Source organism: Neophocaena asiaeorientalis, unplaced genomic scaffold, assembly GCF_003031525.2.
Source record: "Neophocaena asiaeorientalis asiaeorientalis breed wild unplaced genomic scaffold, Neophocaena_asiaeorientalis_V1.1 scaffold110, whole genome shotgun sequence".
In the NCBI taxonomy this organism is placed as follows: Eukaryota; Metazoa; Chordata; class Mammalia; order Artiodactyla; family Phocoenidae; genus Neophocaena; species Neophocaena asiaeorientalis.
In genome coordinates, this window is record NW_020175053.1 from 3,509,034 (window position 1) to 3,525,870 (window position 16,837).

The 16,837-nt window shown below is 42.6% G+C and overlaps 1 protein-coding gene across 2 annotated transcripts in view; it reads right to left on the reverse strand.

The window, feature by feature from the left end:
* PPP4R1 (protein phosphatase 4 regulatory subunit 1) overlaps nt 1–16,438 on the reverse strand; it is a 56,071-nt gene extending 39,633 nt beyond the window's left edge. The window contains exon 1 of one of the 2 annotated variants that reach the window (XM_024763936.1): nt 16,368–16,438. The gene's annotated coding sequence lies outside the window, so the exon portion shown is untranslated. Of the gene's footprint in view, nt 1–16,049; nt 16,069–16,367 lie in introns of those variants that run through there. The other variant, XM_024763937.1, reaches the window with a different exon arrangement.
* Between the last annotated feature and the right edge of the window lie 399 nt (nt 16,439–16,837).

Here is a 16,837-nt window from a genome sequence, read left to right on the forward strand (position 1 = left end):
TGTATTGTGGGGTTTATAACATGTGTAGAAGTAAAATATATTTACAACAGCACAAAGGCAGAATAACAGGGAGGTATATTGTCCTAAAGTTCTTTTATACATATTACGTGAAAGTAGACAGTAATAAGTCAAAGGCACATACTAATTATAAACTCCACAGCAACTATTAAACACCACAAAAAACCCCACCCAAAACATATAGCTAGTAAGCCAGTAAAGGCCCTAAAATGGAATCATAAAAAATACTGAACCCAAAAGAAGGCAGAAAAAGAGGATAAAAGGAAAAAGGAAAAGATGGGACAAACAGATGGGAAATAGCAAGAGAGAGGAAAACCGAACAATATCAATAATCACATTAAGTGCAAATGCTCTAAGTAGCCCCGCTTAAAGGCAGAGATTGTCAAACTGGATTAAAAATAACACCTAACATGGAAATAATTCCTTACATAGTACAGAAAAGTTTTAACACGTTATTCTCATCTACAATTCATAGCAAAGTACCTTATATATTATGAATCAGAGCTGTAAGAACCACCCAGACACTCTCATTTGATCTATTTCCTCCTCTAAGACTGTGGAGCTGGCATGACCTCGAAGGCACCTTTATGCAGGCGCTAGAATTCTATGACTCTGACCAAACTGTTTCATCAGTCGCACGCTTGTTAATCTTGAAGATAAACATTAATAGTACTGATTCAGGTCCATAAAAAGTCAGGGGCTTTTGGGAACAGTCCTAGAGCAGTGACAGTCTAACGTTGTCGTGTTTAAGACGAGCTTGGAGCACTTACCCTAAAATTCAGACCCCAGATCTCATATTCAGGTCCCGGCTGCGCAGGTCTGGAGTGAGGCCCAGGAGCAATCATTTATAATAAATACCCGCCACTAGCTCCAATGCAGATTGCTGAACAACTGTACTCAAGAAACATACGCTGAGAGGGTTACAACCCATACCTTGCTTCCACTTACGTTACCACTCTACCCATTAAGGTTGACAATTACTTCTGTACAAAAGGGAGTGTTCCACTCCAGCAGAGGCACTGGGGACAAAGGTGCATTTCTATTTCCCAGAACTGCAGCCTCCTGCCAATAACTGTGGAGCCGTTTTGTCCTGAATCATCCTCTCCAAATTCAGGATTTCCTCATCAACTCTTGATTGGACTGGGACTTTCCTGGTGGCGCAGTGGTTAAGAATCCACCAGTCAATGCAGGGGACACAGGTTTGAGCCCTGGTCCGGGAAGATCCCACATGCTGCGGAGCAGCTAAGCCCGTGTGCCACAACTACTGAGCCTGTGCTCTAGAGCCTGCAAGCCACAACTACTGAAGCCCACATGCCTAGAGCCCGTGTTCCACAACAAGAGAAGCCACCGCAATGAGGAGCCCTCGCACCATAACGGAGAGTAGCCCCCGCTCGCCGCAACTAGAGAAAGCCCGCGCGCAGCAGCGAAGACCCAACACGCCAAAAATTAATTAATTAATTAAAAAAATTCTTGATTGGACTAAATGGCTCTGCATTTCATATTTATGGAGGCAGCAAGGATGTGATTACCATGGCTACAGACTGCATATCTAAGTCTTACCCAGCCACCCTACAAATGCCTGCCACAGGTTACAAGGAGAAACACAAAAATAATCCATAAAAACTATCACCACTAAGAAAGAAAAATCCTACAGCATTAAATGATGGTACAGTCAATAACATCCTCAGATAAAAAAGACAAAACAGGGCTTCCCTGGTGGCGCGGTGGTTGAGTCCGCCTGCCAATGCAGGGGACGCGGGTTCGTGCCCCGGTCCGGGAGGATCCCACATGCCACGGAGCGGCTGGGCCTGCTGAGCCTGCTGAGCCTGCATGTCCGGAGCCTGTGCTCCGCAAACGGGAGGGTCCACAATGGTGAGAGGCCCGTGTACAGCAAAAACAAAAAACAAAAAACAAAAAAACACGAAATAGAGGGAGTAAACACAGCTATACTGCTGCAAGAATCATATAGCTTATGCAAAGTAGTACATTAATTTTAAATAGATTATGGTAAATTAAAGATGCAAATTACAACCCTTAGGAGTACTCTCTAAAACATGCAAGAAAGGATGGCTAGAAAGCCAACCGAGAGTTAAAATGGAATGCTAAAAAATACTGAGTTAACCCCAAAGAAAGTCACAAAAGGAGCAACAGAGAAAAAAAAAAGACAAATAGAAATAAGCAACCAGATCAATAATTACTTATAAATGGACTAAACATTTAGGTCAAAAGGTAGAGAATCCCAAACTAATAACAAGGTAACAACTATAGTCTGTTACTCAGCTATAGTCTGTCTACCAGAAACACATTTTTAAAGTCAAAATTTCAACCCATGGGTTGAAAGAAAAGGATTACAAAAAGGAGAGAGACAAAACATGAAACAGTAAGCATAAGAAAGCCAGAGTGGCTATTTTATTACCAGACAAAATAGACGAAGACAAGGAGCATTACAGAAGATGAAGAGAGACCTTTCATCACCCGACCTGTGCCCCAGCGCCCCTCCTTTCTGGGTCACTAAGTTGATTCTGGATTCTTGGACATTACAGCAGCAAGAGCCCCTTACAGTGTTCACAGCTTTAAAAATCCAATTTCCTACACTGATGAAGTGAAGAAATCATGTCAGCTTTTAGTGTTATTTGAAATTTCAAAATGACTTAAAAGTAATGAAAACAATGATCACTTGAAATGTTTTTTCAAATTATATCTACGCTCCCCAAATTCCAGTGCTCCCTCTTCCCCTGTAAATTTACTGTCTTGGGTAGCTGAAGGGGGACCAGGATGGAAAGGAAAAAGGAAGATGACCTAAAAGGTCAACATGAGACAGAATTCCTACACTTACGTAGGGAAACCCTCATTTTTCAAAACTTAATATTTAGTTATAAAAGCTTCCATGAAGAAGGTAAATGACAAAAGTGTCAATGAAATCTTGTGTTTTTTAGTGAATTCTAACAGAATTCCTAACTGGAATAGAAACCTGGGATACGAACTGAAGTCTTATACTGAAGGGTTAGCCCATCTTGTCTCAAATCAGACTCAATAGATCCTACCAGTTCCAAATCAGGACAAGAATCAAACGTGTTACAATGCAAATTAAAGAGAACATCCAGAAAAACAGGACAAGAGAAACAAATGATAAAACAAGGACATTTATCTTTGTTACTTGTAAAACTGAATCCCCCCCCATCACATGAAGGTAAGAGACCATGCAGCATAAGAGAGAGTCACCCCTGCATTTCAGGAAGGGCTCCATCCACTTTCCACTCCCCACACCAGCACCAGCTCCAGCAGAAACCCAGAGCCATAGAAACCAACATCCCATTCTTTTAAATTTAAGGAAAACAGCATCTAAAATGTAAAAATTTTAAAGTTGGACCCATTTGAAATTTTAAAGATGATTATCACTACACAGTTATAGCGACAGTGATGTGAAAAGGGCAGAGGCTTTTTAAAGTTAAGACAGATCTGGGTCCAAATCTCATGTTCTGCTCCTTGTGAACTATGCATGTGGACTTAATGCAAGTAATTAATTAATTTGGCTCCATTTCCTCACATGTATAATACCTGTTTGTTGTCAAGACTTTAAGACACACAGACAAAGCTAACATCTATAACGCACCTAACACGGTGTCAGGCTAGTACATCCATGTTCCCTCGAACCGGCAATTCATTTGTTTCTGATACAGAGAATCTCATCGTAGTTTCCCTGTGTTTTTAAATGTTTTCATTCATTTCATTCAATAAGTAGGACGGCACATCTACTGTTTAAGTGCCAGGCACTCAACAGGGAACACAGATATAAAAACTAGACAGAAATTGTATGCATGTATCTATGTACACACATGTGTATATATGTGTGTGCCAAGACACAGACAAAAATATGCTACTAAGAAAGATGCACGGTGTAAGAGTACATACACACCACGTGTGCCGTCCACTGTTACACTTCTAGGTCTGCCCTGGTGAGCAAGAGAAGGCTTCAAAGCCCAGCCAATTCTGGGAAGGTGCACTGAGGTCTGCCAAGCAGGACAGAGGGCGGAACAGGGCGTCCTAAGCCGAGAAGCCCAAAGACAGGGAGTCGAGGAAAACCAAGTCATGTCTAGAAAATGAGTAGTTGTTCAGGACACGTGGGGCACAGGGTTCACACAGAAGTGAGGCAGGAGGAGGAGGGGATGGTGACCAACCAAAATCAACTTAGTCTTCTAGTTTTTAACAGAGTAACATTATTACATTTTGCAAACTCCTCCCACCTGGCTGGAGAAATCGCACTGCCGCCCTGTAACTGGGACTGGCGCTTGAGATTTTCTAAGCAACAATGGAGTTAAATTCAACCATTATCTCCTTTGAGTGACAATTCCGGGCAGCGGAGATACTTATTCAACTATGTTATAATAAAATGTGATTTAAATGATCAATTATTAATTAAAACCACCTTTTTTTTTTTTTAATTAAGAAAGAAGCAAAGATCGTGGTGTCTCTCCCAAGCCGAGCTGCCTGCTGGTCAGCACATGGCATTCTGAGAGCACCACCGCCAGCCTCGCCTCGCTCCCCGAACCATCATGGAAGCCCTTGGCCCCGCCAGGAGCACAACTTCTCACCTGAGGGAGGCAATTCCAGCTCCGCCTGCATCAGCACCATGAGCCGCTGTCCTACTCCCCATCAACAAGGCTCAGGTATGCTCCACATTCGTGCTAACTTCATGCTCATTCAACAAGACTTCTGAGCCTACTCTTCTTAAAGCTTACACTTCTCTCAGATGTCCCAAACCTCTATTCCAAGTCCCCAGAACTACCTTCAAAAAATCACCTTCCATTCCTATCTTACTACCATACATGCATTTGATGCCAAGTCAGGAAAAAGAACGTGCCAGCAACCATGAGCACAGGAGCACGGGAAGAGCAGCGTGAGGGGTCACCCGTCCCCATACCTGCTTGAGGGCAGCGGGAGGGGGCGCAGAGGTGCTCAGCTGCTGTCACGCGCGCCTCAGAACAGCACCTCACCGCCCTGTCTAAACAGAGATTCTCCCACCACGGCCATAAACACCAAGCCCCTCACCGAGGACTCAACCCCAGAAACGATGTTCCCACACGGAGGGAAAGGAAAGGCTGGCTGCTGGCCCTGCACACGTGGCCGGGACCACACTTTACGGGCAACACAAGGTAATTAAGGGCCATTCTGACCACCTGGGCTTTTTCCTGAAACACTGAATCCAGAACTTAAGCCTGCTAGTCTCTAAAATGACTTTTCATCAGACTTCTTAAAGCTGTAGCTCACCTCCTCATCAAGACAAAAGCAATCTGTCCTATTTCTTTCACTCTTGTGACTCTTCTCAAAGATTGGCAATAATCTGCCAAAACTAGGGACAAGGCTGACTCTCCCATCCCAACACCCTCGTCTTAAATTCTCTTTCCTTGGATCTCTTGGAATAGTTTCTACCTTTCTAGACTATTCTTGCTTCTCACCCTGTTATGTAGGTAGTTTCTTTCCCCCTACTTTGTCCTCCTATCCACATTGTACACACACACACAACCCTCCTCCCCTCGATAAGCCACAGCTTCCACTACCACTCACAGTGCAGAGGACCCCAAAGTTCTCCTGCTCTGACCCCCACGGCCGGGTGTGCAGGTACTTCAGAGTCTGCACCTCCATGTCACGTGTGTTCTGAAAACCAAACTGTCCAAACCAACCTTATAAAAAATCAGCTCTTCCTCATGACTTTGATTACCATTTTCCCCAGTAACCGGCAGTTCTCAAACTTGAGGCCTTCCGTTACTCTGTAAGGCACTTTCCTTGCCGTCACATCTGATCAGTCGCTAAGAACTAGAAATTCTACTTCTATGAAGCACTCTGTATTCCCACACCTCTCAGTTTCCAATACCTTAATTCAGAGGCTCTGATATCGTCTGCTTAGAGCAAACTGGGGTATTTGAACCCCATAAGGTACATGAAGCTCTCCCGAGGAATAAATCAAGCCAGTAACTCCAAGGGCTATACCAGACCCCAACCTCCAGGAGTACTCCATCACAAAAATGTGCCTGGGCTGTGGATCGAAGACTTTCCCTTCACAACCTCCCACCTCCCATGACCTCAAGGCTGCAGTGCTGCACTGCCCCCATGCAGAAAAGCCTCCACTGCAAAGCAAAGGGATCCTCTGCAACACTGATGAAGTGTTAAGAGTTCAACTCTCTAAAGGCTGTAAAACATACTTTTACAAGTCAGGTATTCATTCTTCAACCCTTTGCTTTCAAAAAAATTGAAAGACCGATAGCTCATTAAAAGTAATTTTTAAATTTTTGACACATAGGTTGGAAGAAGTTCAAGGAAAGTAGTGGCATCGCTAGTAAAACCCTTTCCATCCACTTATCTATGTCAACAAAATTTCTCTGGGCTTATAGCTCTTAAAATAAAAAGTAGAAATTGATGCTAAATACTGTCTTATTCTAGCAATAAATTATATTCACCCATGAATACATGTTACTTTTTAAAAGCTCCATCCATTTTATTAACAGACACCTATTCAATAAAATTTTGTTTACCAAGTGTTTATCATAATTTGCAATACATTCTGGTTGATCAACTGAGTATTAATAAAGAAAACAAAGTTTTAAAGTTTTTTTATGGCCACAGGAAATTAAAAATTTCAATTTCTCCTTATATCTTTGGTGCAAAGAAACGTGATAGGGTGATCAATAAAACTTGCAAGCATAAAAATATATTAAGGTAAAATTTTGTGCAGGAAATAGAAAGATCAAGAAGAAAAAAAGAACAATGTAAAATTCCCAATTTAAAGTTTATTCTTGAATTTTTGAAAATGGATGATAGTGTGAAGTGCTACATTTAGATTCCATTTTTAAAAGTGATTATGACAGTTTCATTTTGAAAATACCTTTAAACTTGAAAATGTCTGAGAGAAAATTTCCGAGATTAGTTTAGAAGGTCATTAAGTTTGAAGACCACTGCTCTCGACTATCACAACGGTCAATCCACTTACTCCAGTCTCCTCATCCTAACCCGGTTTGCAAATCGGAACCACTTCCACCTTCCGAAAGCCCTTCCTCCCTCCCCTCCCGCACCCGTCTGGATGAAGGTACCGCTCTCCCACAGTAATCCAAGGGCCCCCTGATCCGCCCCCACAAACCCCGCACACAGCCTGGGCGGGGGGCCGTTTTCTGCAGGTGCCTCACACTTTTCCACCTGCTCCATGTCTGCCCTCTTTACCATCTCAGCTTACACTCACCTACTCACCTACACTCACCCAGGAAGTTATTTCCTACTCTTTCTGATGAAGAGCTCTTCCTCCTATGAACTCCCCACAGCCTTGGGGGCCAGCGCTTTACTCCACCAGCAATCGCAGCGTTTTATTTTTTCTTCTTTATTTTTTTGTTCCCCCACCCCCAACCCGGCAACCGAAACACAGGTAAAGTCCCAGAAGAGGAAGCCTGTCTTGCTAATCTTTTTATTACCTAAACAAACAAACAGACCCAAAAAATGGGGTCTAATGCTTCTCCAGAAGAATGCCTATTCATTAACATTTGTTAATGAGAAGGTAGTCCACAGAGACACCTGCGGAGACAAGGGTCTTTTAATAGCACTTAATCCTCCCCTAAGACACTCACAGACCATTAGCATATTAGCACCTTTGAGAAGTACTACACCCAAGAGAACTGATTAATTTGTACAACTTAACTTTCACCAAGCTTGATGAAAACATCCTTCTATTCTCCACACAGCCTCTAGGAATATCCACTAAAACAGAAAAAAGCTGATGATCTGTCCTCCTTCAATCTTTCCCTTGATAATGCTAAGGCCACAATAAACTTGCCGAATTTTTTTTGTTTCCCAAGTCCTTTACATCTTAGAAAATGAAAGATAACGAGACACACCATACAGATTTAATCATTTATAAGAGTTACCTTAACATTTGGGGCTTTAAATATTTTAACAAATAAACCAACAAACAGGAAAGGCAAGCTCTTCTGAAAAGCAGAAAGCCAGCAAGGAAATGTAACTGATTCAGGTAAGAATCATCTACACACACTAATACTAACGGGTGAATGTTTGTCTGGGAATGGGATATCCCCCAGCATCAAGTCACTTCTCTTACCAACTTTTGATACAGAAAAAAAAAAAAAGAGAGAATCTTTAAGTGGAGAAATCTGGTAGACATCACACCTTAACCAAGCTGTTAAAATCAAATTACCACCACCAATGATGGAGAACTGACATCAGGTGCCTTTTGAGATGAAGCACTGAGAAAACCACGGAATTACTTACATAGCATCTCTGCACACACACCAAGAGGGAGGGAGGGAGAAAGGAGCATAACCTGAATTAAATCACGAGGAAACAGATAAAACCAAGCTGACTCTTCAAAACTACCAACATCATGAAAGATAAAGGCTGAGAAATTGTTCCAAACTAAAGAGACATGACAACTAAATGCAATGGCAGGAGCCTCGATTGGCAAGATAGTTGCTATAAAGGACATTATTGGACAATCGCTGAAATCTGGGAATGAGCTACATATTACATAGCTGATTTGTATCAATGTTACACTTTCTGAATTTGAGTGATTATGAGAGCCTGGCCTTGCTCTTAGGAGATACAGGCTAATGGTCAGGTCTACAACTTCTTAAAAAGGTGCAACAAAGAAATTAAGATTAAGAATAACCTATACATTACACTGTGTGTCTGTAATTATAATCGTATAGAGAAAACAAACAGCAAACTGCCAAAATGTTAACAATGTTGAATGGAGGTGAAGAGTTTGGGGAATTAACTATAACACCTGTGCAACCTTTGTGTAACTCGGAAAATTCTCAAAGTAACAATTTAATTAGAAAACAAATCATTTCATTATTTTACCGCAAATTACAATACGTTTTATGGCCTTATTCAGCTTGGCCAGAAAATCACAATTCATCTCAGCAACTATATACTGAAGGCCTACTGCGTGCTGGGCTCTCTGCTATGGGTAAAGAATAAAAATGTTCCAGATATATATCCTCAAGCAACAGGTATGTCAAGTTTCAATGTGTGACAATATGCTTATCAGAAATCCTTTCTTCAAATATATTAAAAGTTTACTACATTCTTAGAAATGATTTTTACTAGCAAATAAGTATAAATTTGTCCTAGAGCATATTTAATTTCACAACTGAATTTAAGCAGGAATAATGTGCTAAAGTTTACTCTATGAATATTTCAAAAAACATTTCCCTAAAGTATATATGCACATAAAAGAGGAAGGGGCGTGTTTATCTACTTTCAAATTAGGTACCAAGATCACGTTTTCTATACAGCATTCTACTGGTCAGAGATGCAGCACATCAGAGCGTTTGCAGGTGTGGACTCCCATACATTATAGATGTGGTGTTTGTTTCTCCAGTGTGCAAACATTTTCCTTGCAGTCCTATTAACCCAATTGCTTTGGTTAGTAATCCTTTTTTCTGTACATAATCCAAACATAAAACTTGAGCTAATCCAGGTCCAAATAATCACCAGTCCCCATAAATGAGGTACTTGAATTTATCTAAAGTCTTGACGTTTTATTTCTACCAAAAACTAATTTGATAGATTTAAATGTGAAAATAATTTCTATCAAATCTGACTTTGAATACAACTTCAAAGCAGTATATAAATTTAAATATAAATTCAGCAATAAGATTTTGGACTGCCCACTTCAGTAATCAGGTAGTGCCAGGATCAGACATGTCAGATCACGCCAATGTTCTTGCCCACTTTTGCTCCAATGACTGGCTCCCTTATATACGAGTGTTTTAAAACACAAAGAAAAAGGGTATATTGTGCTTCCAACATTCCCATGGCAGGCACTACCTGGACAAAAATGATTTTACCCACCAAATACTTGGAACATGCTATGACCTTCACATCGCCCAGAACCTCTAGGAGGTTAGATAACTAAATAAGGGACAAATTAAGGGAGGTCAAAACTGGAAGGCAGGAAGAGTACAGTAATAAAGAGTAATAAAGTAATAAAGACTGTGCCGGCCAGGTCTAGATGTAACCCAACACTTGCAAGGGAGGTGACTGAGCCAATTACTTAACTGTTCAGGTAAGCCTCATCAGGTGCCACTTCTGTAAATTTGTGGGGCTACACACCTCACCGGGGAATAGTGTCAGCAAGATTATAGCACAACACCCAATACACAGTATGACAATACGTGGTAATTTTTTTTTTTTTTTTTGCAGTATGCAGGCCTCTCACTGCGGCGGCCTCTCCCATTGCGGAGCACAGGCTCCGGACGCGCAGGCTCAGCGGCCATGGCTCACGGGCCCAGCCACTCCGCGGCATGTAGGACCCTCCCGGACCGGGGCACGAACCCGTGTCCGCTGCATCGGCAGGCAAACTCTTAACTACTGTGCCACCAGGGAAGCCCAACACGTGGTAATTTTAAAAATGAACAAAATCCAGAAATTTCTCCCACTTCCCTTCTGCAGCAAGTTAAAGAACTATGTGAGAGGATATCTGAGGAAAAAACTTTAAAACCTACAAGGTCTGAATAGTATTCTACCCTCTGCCACCAAGCCGTGTGTGCAAGACCTTGGGCCCAAACTTTCTCATGCTTAAAATGAGAAGGATGAATATATAGTCTGTCCTCTAGCTCTTGATTTCTGTAATTCTGGAATCATTGGCTCACGACAGGCATAGCACAATTCAAATTTTTAAAGTTTATGTGATTCTCTGGATTATACACAAACCAATTTAAAATATAAAATTCAACCTTTGTTTACCAATATTCTTTTGTTACCATTAAGGCTGACCCCAAATGGTGAAACGTGCTTATCAGCATGATAAAAAACAAGCAATATGTTGCTTCTTTTAATCTGGTGATCAATATTAAGATGAAAGTGAATTTAGTGATTATACAGGTGGGCTTTGTTACAGTAGAACCAGCAAGGAAAATGTCTCAAGAATTTAATCACTTAAACTTTCATAAACTCCCATACCTCACCATAATCTCAGACGTTCTTCTGTTCGCGGATTACAACATCACATTGCAGGTATGCCTTGTGAGATATTTAGAGTTAAAATAAATGACACTGGGATGTCTTTAAAGTACTCTAGCTGCCTCCTCCCAACCCCTACCCACAAAAGTTCAGATGTTAAAGGAGAGTAAGTAAAAGGTGGGTATAGGATGGCTCATTTGCTTTTGTGTATTTTCGAAATTTCCCATTTAAAAAGTGAACAGGGCTTCCCTGGTGGCACAGTGGTTGAGAGTCCGCCTGCTGATGCAGGGAACACGGGTTCGTGCCCCGGTCCAGGAAGATCCCACATGCCGCGGAGCGGCTGGGCCCGTGAGTCATGGCCGCTGAGCCTGCGCATCCGGAGCCTGTGCTCTGCAACGGGGGAGACAACAGTGAGAGGCCCGCGTACCGCAAAAAAAAAAAAAAAGTGAACAGTATTTACCTTAAAAAATCAATGTAGTGCATAATATTAAAAAACTAAAAAAGAAAAATATCATGAATGCAGAAAAGCATTTGACAAAATCCAACATTCATTCCTAATTTCAAAAAAGGTCTCAGGAAAACCCAGGGGGCTTTTCTCAACCTGATAAAGGGCATCTGTGAAAAAATAATAAATTGAACAGTGAAATTCAAACTTCCACGCTTCAAAATACACTGTTAGGACAATGAAAAGAAAGTCAAGGGATGGAAAATAATATTTGCAAATCCCATATCTGAGAAAGGACCTGAATTCGGAAAATACAAAGAACTCTCAGAACATAGTAAGAAAACAACCCAATAAAAAAAGATTTGGACACTTCACCAAAGAAGATATATAGATGCTAAATGAGCACATAAAAAGCTGAGCATTATCAGACTTTAAGGGAATGCAAATTCAAACTGCAAAGAAAAACACACTTAAGAGACTAAAGTGCCCGGCAAGGGTGTGGGTCACCTTGGACTCACACACGCTGGTCGGGGCGGGAAGCCGTACAGCCACTTTGGAAAACAGTCTGGCAGGTTATCTACCAGAGAGAAGGGAATGTTACATCCACACAGATACTTGCACCTGAGAGAGCCGTGACGGCGAAGAACTGAAAGCAGTCCAAAAGCCTAGCAACATCTTAAAGACAGAACACCTGAGAGAAGTGATGCAAACTTGCTCAAGATGATACAGTGAATAAATGGCCTGAACCTGGCTCTAAGTTTATGAAGCCCAGCGCTCTTCCCCCTTCACTGAACTATACCGGGACATATTCCAGAAGCGCAGCACGATCAACGCTCAAATACTAACCAAACTGGTACCAATTAGGCCAGAAAAGGAGTCTGCTCCTAGGTCTGGGGAGAAAGGGAGCTAAGAAGACTGACTTGTAAGGAGAGAGTTGGGGACGGGCGTGGGGAGGTGGCCCTCGGGGGACCTGCAAGCTGGGAGACTGTGCAAAAGTCCCCTCCTACAAGTTGTAGGGAGCACTGGCCTCTTCACCACCTTCACCAAAGTTGCAGAGGTGTGTCACCCGCTCTTCTTCCCAAAACATTAAATCAGGTTTACTTTCAGATCCAAGTTAAAAGCAAAACAACACCCCAATTCAAGCGCAGAAACTGCCCACCCTCTCATGTAGCTGATGGCAAAAATTGTCATCAAGACGGAACAATGAAAAATTCCATAACATAAGGCAAACACAGGGGTGAAGTAACAGTAGTTTAATAAACAAATATAAAATCTTTGTTTTGATGAGAGGAGGAAATGAGGCCAAAGGACCAGAAATATATAAACCAGTGATCAACACGTGGCAGACTAAGAACTCCACCCAGCAAGGGCTTGTTCTCTCTCACAGGTAGAAGAATAAAAACCTATGCATTTAGGTGTTGGATCCCCCACGCCCCGGTCCTGCAGCTACAAGCCCAAGCGGCTGACACGCATGGTTACAGAGAACAAAGAGTACTCTCCCATTTTTTTCTTTTTTTAAGAAATTCTGTATGGGGAATTATGACCCAAGGCATCATTAACTGATTCTATATGCATGTGGGTACCACTAAAACCATTTTTAAGCACCTTTTCTAAGACACCAACCATATTATCTCTAAACAAAGACTTCTCCTGTCCAGTCTTGCTGGTAGCAATCAAAACATGCTACAAGTCTCATGACTTGCTCTCCCAAATCCCTATTTAACAACACTTCTAAATATTATGATTTTCAAGGGCACCTTCCTCAGGTTTTCGACCGACTCCCTGGCCACCACAGGACACAGCCCCAACCTTTCACTCCTCGCTTCCCCAGGTGGCGAGACTCTAAGAAGCTTATCAAACCCAGTTTTCAGAAACAGTCGAGGGCCCAGAGGCTCTGGACGGAGTTTAGTCTAGGTAGTTACACCCCATTAGTTCTGGATCCATTGTTAATTCACTGTTTCAAACCTGAAAAACAGTATCACGTAAGAGGACTCCAAAACTTTAACAGGAAAAATTCTGTGCTGTGTCATATTCCAGAACACAGCTCCAAAAGCCCTTCCACAGCATGCTAGTCACAGCTGAGAGAGGTTAACATAAAGACTTACACCTGAGCCTCATTTGAATCCCCTCCCTCTAGGTTAAATTAAACCTCAGGCAGCATGCTAGATTCATCTTCAAGGGTATTTATTCTAAGCACAGGTTCAAACAAATCGCCTACGCAAGCTGGGGCAGCTCGATGGTGTAAATTGGGCAATCTAAGAAAAAAGTGTTTAAAATACAATATTTAGAATCAGGAGGCCTGGCTTAAAATTCTGGTTGGTACTTAGGAATTTTGTCCCCTGAGAGAATGATTTAGTCCCTCTGCATATCAGCTGACTTATTTATTAGTATCGGCACACCAGAGCCTACACGTCCCACGGCTACTGGGAAGAACCACCCGCATACAAAAGCTACTGCAAACCACTAAGCATTACATCATCTTTCTTTTAAAATAATCTTCTTCAACATATTACTGACAGAAATTTAAATTTTAATCTAACTCCTGTAAAATTATTTTTACAAACGTTAACTCACCAAATCCTACTGTATCTTAAGTCCCATCTCACCTATCCTAGAAATCTAGCAACTTCAATGTACATCAAAATTGCATCTGTGAAGAACCGACAGTAGAAATTTAAAACTCTTTCTCTGAAAGTCTATCCAGAATTCTGCACTGACTTCCATCATTCCAGGCACAGGAAGGGTTCACACAAGTCGGAAGTTGCTCTGCTTTCACTCTGAAATTCAAAGTGTGTTTCATTGGACAGTATTGGAAGTATCCCTTTTAACCAAAAACAAACTTAGTTTTTCAATGCATCATTCTCCTAAACTTAATTTTTTTCTAAACTTAATTTTAATAGTACCTTACGATGATGATATTTACTTATCTTTATGACCTTTTGAGATGTACATACAAGGCGCCATTTTTCACACATTAGGATTTTGTTTCTTTTTCTCCAAGGGTTACCAGTCAAGTCCATCTCTGACCAACCCTTTTCCAGTTCTACCCACTTTTCTACTGATTCTACACAGAGACTTGGGGTCTTAAAATGAAACAGATCAAATTAACGACCTGAGAGCCTCATCTCAGGGTCTGGCAATGCCCCCCCTTTCAAGATCTGGACCCCACCCAGGGCCTCCCCCCGGCGCCCCAGCTTCTCATCACTTGTGGAATAGTATTTACTCTCTCTTCCGTCTTAGTCTAGGTTCTGCATTTAGGAAAGGTGACCAAGAATATAGAGCTGGAGCAAAGAACAACGTCTTCCCCTCTCAAAGGCTGACTCAGCCCTGGCCTGGCTGGAAGGGGCAGGTCTGGAGGCGGCCTCCACCAGCGCTGCCCAAGACAGAAGACCGGGCTCAGGAGACACAGCCCAGTTGTGCGGGCAGCCCAAGCCCGTCTCTAACGTCTCTGGTCCTCTCTCTTTTCCAGGATGTGCAGAGCCTCTCCATTCCCTGCCCGTCCATCTCGCCCTGGACCAAGGTCCCACCGCCAGGTTCCCCTCTCACCCTTCCTCCCTTCAAAACAGATGCCGAGTGGTCCTTCAGCTGGCCATATGTTCCAAGATCCCTTGTTCCTGAATATTCTGGGTAAAGGTTATCACCTGTAGAAACTATAGCAACTAAGAAAATAAGCAATTATTCTAACAACGACTTCAACCAAATTATAAATATGTAAATAAACTGTGCCTTCAAAGGTCGAAGATTTTATCCTAAATTAAAACACACTGGACAATACTGTAAATCAACTATACTTCAGTTAAAAAAAAAACCCACACTGGGAATGAACTGGACCTTAAAAAAAGTTAACTGCAAGCATTAGCAGCAACTGTAAATATGTAAATTCTGTGGTGTAATGGTCGACATCAGTATTCCCTTCCCTCAACTTTCCTTCCAGCTTCCCTCACTCTTTACTCATAACAACAACACATAATAGTCACTATTTCCCTGCTACTATTCTAAGTGCTTTACATGCATTAACTTATGTAAGGCTCTGAACAACTCTATGAGGCAGGTAATATTAATTACAGCTGTTTACAAATGACAACACAGACACAGAAAAGTTCAATTGAGCTGCAGGAGTCCATCCAAAGTGACAACGCCAAGAACGGAACAAAGCAGTTCAGCTCCTGAGTCCTGTCTATTAACAACTGTGCTAGGATGCTTCTGACACCTTCATTGTCACACTTAAATTAAAACTGCTTGTAAACCACTAGAGGGCACGGATTGTGACCATCCTTCACACTGCTCTATCCTCAGTACCCAGCAGAAGTCTGGAGGGTCCTGAGAAATCACTGTTGAGTTCTGCACAGGTAGGCTGCCCCTTCTAGACTGTGCCCCTTAAGGGTGAAGGGCCAAAGTACAGCTCATCCTTTAAGCTTTAAGTGTGCAATGGCACCTAAGTGACAATAAATGAATGACGGTCCGCAACACCTGCTGAAGGAAAGCGTCTTCTATCTGCAAAGCCTTGAACCTAAATACAAGCCTGAGAAGCCCCCGTCTGGAGACAGTCACCTCTCCAAACCTCTCCCATTCTAACTTTGCAGAAAATCAAGCGCTGCCTTAACTAACATTTCAAACTTACCCGTAGGCAGCCCAGAGTCCTACGGTACAACGTTAGGGAAATCCAAGTGCTGTCCTTCACTACATGTGCACTGCTGCCTTAACAGAGAGTTTTACTGAAAAACATAAACCCAGACTTCGGAAAAGATAAGTTTACATATGGTTAATTCACTTTCGAAATACTTCTTTTTAGAGACTCCTAAAGAGTAAATTCCCCTCACTTCACTCAAAACCCCCAGTAATTTAAAAATTAAGCTTCATGTGGGCACGAGAAACCACATTAGACATGCTAAGGATTAACTCCACGGCATTTACAAGAGCAATTTCAAAGCGAAGCTACCTCGGAATTCCCGACTTGGATGATATTAGGGTGAGTCTCAGCACCGGGCGGGCTCTCCCCTAAGCCCCACACACGTCCCTCCCGGGTCACCACTTCAACTCGAAGGCAATTTCCAAATTATCTTCCGACCTCGGAAGAGCACATACGAGAGAGACACTTCCTTTCTGACACTCCTCCAGGAACAATGTCAAACTTTCTGCTTTTCTTGAAGCAAAAGACCAAGCCCTGAAAACTTCACTGTCGCCGGGAAAGCCGAGATGTGAAGATGCAGGAAGGCCCGGCTGAGTCGCCAACATTTGCGCCGAAGAAAGACAGTCGGTGAAGCCGGACCATCCCGCCCAGGCCGCCCCTTCTGCCTCCGCGGCCACGGACCCCGGATCCCGGACCCCGGGACGGCGCGGCACTGGGGCGGCCTCGGGAAGGCTCCGTGCGGCGGGCGGCGCCCCGACCCGCCCGCGGCCCCCGTCCCC